Raw genomic sequence first — 6,507 nt, 5'->3', positions numbered from 1 at the left:
CCTGGAACAAATCCCTGGTGGATATTATGGCACAACTGTATGTTATTGAATTTGATTTGCTCATTTTTTTTTTCTTTTAGGATTTGTACATCCATGTTCATGACAGACATCAGTCCATAGATTTCTTTTCCTATAATGTCTTGTCTGATTTGGTATTGGGGTAATGCTGACCTTATAGAATGAGTTAGAAAGTATTTCCTCACATTCCCACTATTTCTCTCCTTTGAAAGAAATTATAAACAACTAGTATAATTTCTTCCTTAAATGTTTGGTAGAATTCACCAGCTGACTCGTTTGAGCTTGGTGCTTTCCATTTTGGAAGGTTATTAATGATTGATTCACTTTCTTTAATAGATATAGGTCCATTCAGATTTTGTATTTCTTGTGTGAGTTTTAGCAGAATATGTCTATCAAAAAATTGGTCCACTTCATCTGGTTATCAAATTTAAGGGTATAGAGTTGTATAGTATTCCTTGATTATCCCTTTAATGATCATGGGATGTATAGTGATGTCTCTTCTTTCATTTCTGATGTTAGTAATTTCTGTGCTCTTTTTCTTAGCCTGACTAGACACTTATCAATTTTATTCATATTTTCCAAGAAACAGCTTTTGGTTTTACTGATTTTCTCTATTGATCTCCTGTTTTTAATTTCGTTTATTTTTGCTCTGGTTTTGGATCTTTTGGAGCTATAATTGACATGCCACACTGTATAAATTTAAGGTGTACTGCATAATAATTCCACTTGTATACCTCATGAAATGATTATCACAATAGGTTTAGTAAATATCCATCATCTCATACAAATAGAAAAAACTAAAGAAATTGTAAAGGTTTTTTCCTTGTGATGGAACTCTTAGAATTTACTCATAACAATTTTCATATATAACATAGAGCAGTACTAATTTTATTTATTATGTTATACATTATATCCTTTGTCCCTATTTATCTTACAACTAGGAGTTTGTACCTTTTAACTATCTTCATCTAATTCCCTCTCCCCCTTCCCCTGTAATCACAAATCTATCTTCTTTTGATGAGTTTGTTCATAATTTTTGAAATTTTAATACAATTGGGGTATAGTTGATTTGTTTTGAATACTAACTATGTTAGTTCCTGGTATACACATGGTAATTCAGTATTTTTATACATTTCAAAATGATCACCACGATAAGTCTAGTTACCATCTGTCACACAAAGGTATGACATTATTATTGACTATATTCCCCCCAGTGTACATTTCATACCTAAGACTCATTTACCTGGTAACTGGAAGTTTGTGCCTCTTAATCTCCCTCACCTATTTCTCTCATTTCCCCACTCCTTCTCCCTCTAGCAACCACCTATTTGTTCTCTGTATATAGGATTCCTTCTGTTTTGCCATGTTTGTTTTTAGATTCCACGTGTAAGTAAAATCATACAGTATTTGTCCTTATCTATATGACATATTTCACTTAGTATAATACCCCTTGGGGTCCATCCATTTTGTTGCAAATGGTAAGATTTCATTCTTTTTAATGGCTGAGTAATATTATATATATATATATATATATATATATATGTATATATATGTATGTGTGTGTGTATATATATATATATATGCTATTAACTGGTACTTAGGTTGCTTCCATATCTTGGCTATTGTAAATAATGCTGCAATGAACAGAGACATGCATATGTCTTTCCAAATTAGTGTTTTTGTTTTCTTCAGATAAATATCCAGAAGTGGAATTGCTGGATCATGTGGTAGTTGTATTTTTAGTATTTTGAGAAATCTCCACAGTTTTCCATAGTAACTGCTTTTAATTTCATTGATGCCTGCTCTAATTTTTATTATTTCTTTTCTTCTGCTTACTAATTTAATTCACTCTTCTTTTTCTGGTGTTCTCAGGTAGAAACTTAGGTTATTGATTATAGAAATTTCTTCTTTTCTAATAAGTGCATTCAATGCTATAAATTTTCCTCTAAGCACTGCTTTCACTGTATCTCACATATTTTAATAAGTTGCATTTTAATTTTTATTCAGTTGAAAGTATTTTTTAAATTCTTGTGAGATATCTTCTTTGACTAATGTGTTATTTAGAAGTGTTGCTTAATCACAGCATATTTTGGAAATTTTCAATTACCTTTTTTTTTCTTGATTTCTAGTAGATTCCACCATAGTCAAAGAGCAGACGTTTCATTATTTCTATTCTCTTAAATTTGTTAAGGTGTATTCCAGGATGTGGTCTTGGTGAATGTTCCCTGTGAGATTGAGAAGAATGCATATTTTACGGGGTTTTTTTTAGTTTTGTTTTTTGTGGGGGTTTTTTGTTGTTGTTTGTTTATTTGTTTTGGCTGTGCTGGGTCTTAATTGCCACATGCAGGATCTTTAGTTGTGGCATGTGGGATCTAGTTCCTTGACCAGGCCCAGGATCCCTGCATTGGGAGCACAGTCTTACTGCTGGACCATCAGGGAAGTCCTTGTATATTTTACTATTGTTGGATGAAGTGGTCTGTAGATGTTATTATATCCAGTTGATTGATGGTTCAACTATGGTTCAACTATGGTTCAACTGATTGAGGTCAACTATGTCCTTACTGCTTTTTTGCCTTCTGGATCTGTCCATTCTGATAGAGGGACACTGAAATCTCCAATTATGATAATGGATTCATCTACTTCTCCTTGTAACTCCCTTAGCTTATGCCTTACATGATCTAATGCTGCATCACTTTTTTTTAAGCAAAGGTATCCTGTATAATTTTTAAAATTATATGAATACTTTAATGCAAATGCTTAGCACTTAAAATTATCGAAGCTTAATTTAAATAAAAAACTTTATTAAACAATGATGATTAACTCCAAGAATTATTTCATTTCTGTTATGTAATGCTATATAATGCCAATCCTATGCGATACAATGAGAACTGCATCTTCACTGTTCATTTTTTCCACTGCTCTTCTGAATTCTAAAGGACGGAGGAAGGAGTAATCAGACAGACACAAAGCAAAACACAATCCAAATATAGTGCTCCTGGGCTGATAAGTTTTGTTTTTACAGCTTAGTAAAAGCTTTGTACTAAGTCACAGTTTAAGAATGCATGCTCTTTAAATAGAAATTACATATATACGTTTAGTGTCTGTAAACACTAGAAATATGTTAGAGAGGGTGGGTCTATGTATTCCTCAAAAGTTAGGTAGGTTTTAAAAAGGATGAAGTAACATGACTTTCCAGGTCCAGGAGATCCTGCCTGAAGGGTTTATCTTCATTGTGCAGGAGTTAAGGCATCTCTGGGACCCTTAGGGTTTGTCCAAACTGGATTTTCTGGTCTTCAGTACAGCAAGTGCATCTTTCACTCTGCGGTAAATAACATTCTTCACCTTAATTTATCTTCATGATTTGTATAAGTTTGTGACAGATACCAGAATTCCTGAGTTAGCCAGAAGCATTAACATGCTCTGGAGAAACAAAGTCTTCAAACACTTTGATGTGACTATGTAAGTTATGAACCTTACATGGAATTCCAGCTGGGATAAATGCCACATCTCTAGAAACTGAGAAACTGTATAAACTGTATAATAGCCCAGCCTTGAATTCCATATTCTTTATGAAGATATTTTCTTAGTGATCAATCTAAATACTAGCTCTAATCACTGATAGGATCATGGTTGCAGGGTTTTCTTGAACATTCTCTTTTGATGCCTTTTTAAAGAATCTTCATATCTTCTTCGTGTCTTCATTAGCATATATTTGCCAGAAGGCTCCTGGCTTCTCTTCCAATAAATTGCTTTATTATGAGTTCTTGAGAATTTCCATCTTGCACAACTTTAAGGACTTCCTGGTCACACCATCCTTTGAGAATTCCCACATAGACCAGAACATTAGCCGTATCTGATGTCTCAGTAAAGACATTGCTCCACATTTTTAATCTTCTGGAGTAGTTAATCCATTAGCATTATGGACCCCATTATGGGACCTCAGTCTGACCAGATAAAGTAGCTAGGCAGCCTAGAGACAAAATTTCAATTGTCATCTCACCCTGTATACTCAAGTAATGGGATGCTGGTTTTGGTTTGATCATCAAACCTGGATGACATGGTATCTCTGAACTTCCCTGATAGCCATTCCTTAAGTATCAACATCATTAATTCTTTTTCATTTTCCAACAGATTTGGAAAACCCTCAAATCCATTCCAGAAGTATCCTACTGTGGCTTCTGTAACAATTTCATTGCTCTTTGGTACAGACTGAATGTTTGTGTCCTCCAAAAATTTGTATGTTGAAACCTAATCCCCAAGTGTGATGGTATTTGGAGGTGGGGCCTTAGGTTTGAAGGCAGAGCCCTCATGAATGGGATTAGTGTCCTTATGAAAGAGACCCCAGAGAGCTCCACTGCCCCCTTCCATCACATGAGGACACATGGAGACAGCCACCTATGAACCAGGAGGTGGACCTCACCAGATACCAAATCTACTGGCGCCTTGACCTTGAACTTCCCACCTTCCAGAACTGTGAGAAATAAATGTTTGTTTTTTTTTAAGCTATCCAGTCTATGGTATTTTGTTATAGCACCTCAAACAGTCCTACAATTTAGTAGATCTACTTCCTGGTCACCAAACACTCTGCTGAAGGACTCAGGTTTCCAAAATTTGGTGTCCAATTTATGATGGCTAGTTGCCCTTGTTTCCAGTACTCTCTGAAGACATTCCAATTGCTCTTAATATTGCAAGTACTGAAAGCAATTACCCCCACATTCAGTAGTAAAGAGTGTAGAATGCCAGGTATGTCTCTGTACTTGAAGTTCTTACATAAATCAGAGAAAGACATTTTTTACCAAAGAAGGAAAAATGTCATCAAGGATTTTTACTGTGTTCTTCAGTTCATTATATGTCTTTTTCCCCTCCCTGTGGACATGCCTGCTGGTTAGATCTGACAGCCAGCTCAAAAGGGAAGTGCTAATTGGACAGGCTGATTTCATGCTGCTAGCTGGCTTGGAGGCTGCACCCCTCCTCAAAGATGCTCATTCCAACACTGAGAGATTCTGCAGGAGGATAGCACCAAGAATTTTTTTTTTTTTTCCTGACTAAGGCATTCTGTTTTATGTCTTCCTTTGAGACTGGCTTTGTAAAGAGTTCAAACTGCCTGTATGAACAAGGACAATTTGCCTTACTACTCTTACAAAATGAACAGACTTCAACATCATAGAGAATTTTTCTAAGAATCATCTGTGTAGGCATCAAGTTCCCTGGTTCATGTATTTAACTCTTCATGCATCTCAACCAAGAAAAAGTCTTGTAGGTAATACCCCATTGGCAGTCTTCCCCCTTCATCTAGTAGCAATTCACACAAACTCCAAATTCACACTGAGGATACATTCAGTGCAAACTGAAGATGGTGGAATCACACACATCATACATTTCCTGAACACCTTTGACAGCTCACTCCTAGCAACCCTGCAAGAGACGCTCCTACTGTATGGTTACACTGTGGACATGGCTTCCTTTTCAGAAACTGCCATTTGATATAGATGTCGCCAACATTGTCCAGGATGTACTTTTCTATACCCACATCAGTCCCTAACATTTTCAGTTACAGCTACCCATAAGCTAACTACTTCATTGTTATTAGAAACATTTTGACAAAGGCAAGGTTCTAATAACCTAGTAAATAAGAACGTTTCTAGAATCTATATGAGGAGACTTGTAATCATAAAGCTCCCTTTTCTCTTTCATCACTCACCTCAGAGAAACAGTGTCTAGGATGACTAAGCTGATATTATTTTAAGTATACTAGGTCAGGAGTGCCATGGGAAGCAGAAAATCTAACTAAATAAAGAATGTAGAGATTGGCGGTCATTGATGTTGGTCAACCACTAAGCCGTGTCGTCAAGAGCCTAGATTTTATTTGCTCTATCATCCTTAGCTGTGTGGCTTCCCAGATGGTGCAGTCATAAAGAAATCGCCTGCCAATGCAGGAGACACCAGGGATGTGAGTTTGATCCCTTGGTCAGAAAGATCCCCTGGAGTAGGAAATGGTAACCCACTCCAGTATTCTTGCCTGGAGAATCTCATGGACAGAGGAGCTTGGCAGTTTACAGTTCATGAGGTCGCAAAGAGTTGGACACAACTGAACATGCGTGCACATCCTTGATCCTTAGCTGTTAGCTTTACATCTTTGTGTCTTTCAATTTATGGTCTCAAGATGCCCACTGAATTTTCAAGCAAAGAAGAGGGAATGACCACTTTCAGTCCCTACCATACCTTTTATGAAGGAAGAAAAAGCTTTTCCAGAAGTCCCCAGTAAACATCTTTGCAAATTTCTTTGGCCAGTCTGGGTCATTTGGACACTCCTACCTCCAAGAGAATCTGGAAATAAACTGTATTGAAAAGAATAACAGAATTAGCTTAGATCAATTATGATTCATCCTCTGGAGCTGGGCAGACTGCTGCCTGTATTAGTTGGCTATTGCTGTGATAATGCTCGATAACAAGCAACCCCAAATTCTTAGTGGCTTACAAGAACAAGCA

General features: G+C 36.4%; 1 pseudogene; it reads right to left on the bottom strand.

Annotated features, from left to right (window-relative positions):
* Positions 1-3,279: 3,279 nt before the first annotated feature.
* On the bottom strand, positions 3,280-5,836 carry LOC145540439 (lysine-specific demethylase 3A-like; annotated as a pseudogene).
* Between the last annotated feature and the right edge of the window lie 671 nt (positions 5,837-6,507).

Source organism: Giraffa tippelskirchi, chromosome 3 (genome assembly GCF_054371585.1).
Source record: "Giraffa tippelskirchi isolate mGirTip1 chromosome 3, T2T-mGirTip1v1.2.pri, whole genome shotgun sequence".
Taxonomy (NCBI): Eukaryota; Metazoa; Chordata; class Mammalia; order Artiodactyla; family Giraffidae; genus Giraffa; species Giraffa tippelskirchi.
This window is presented reverse-complemented; position numbering and strand designations above follow the sequence as displayed.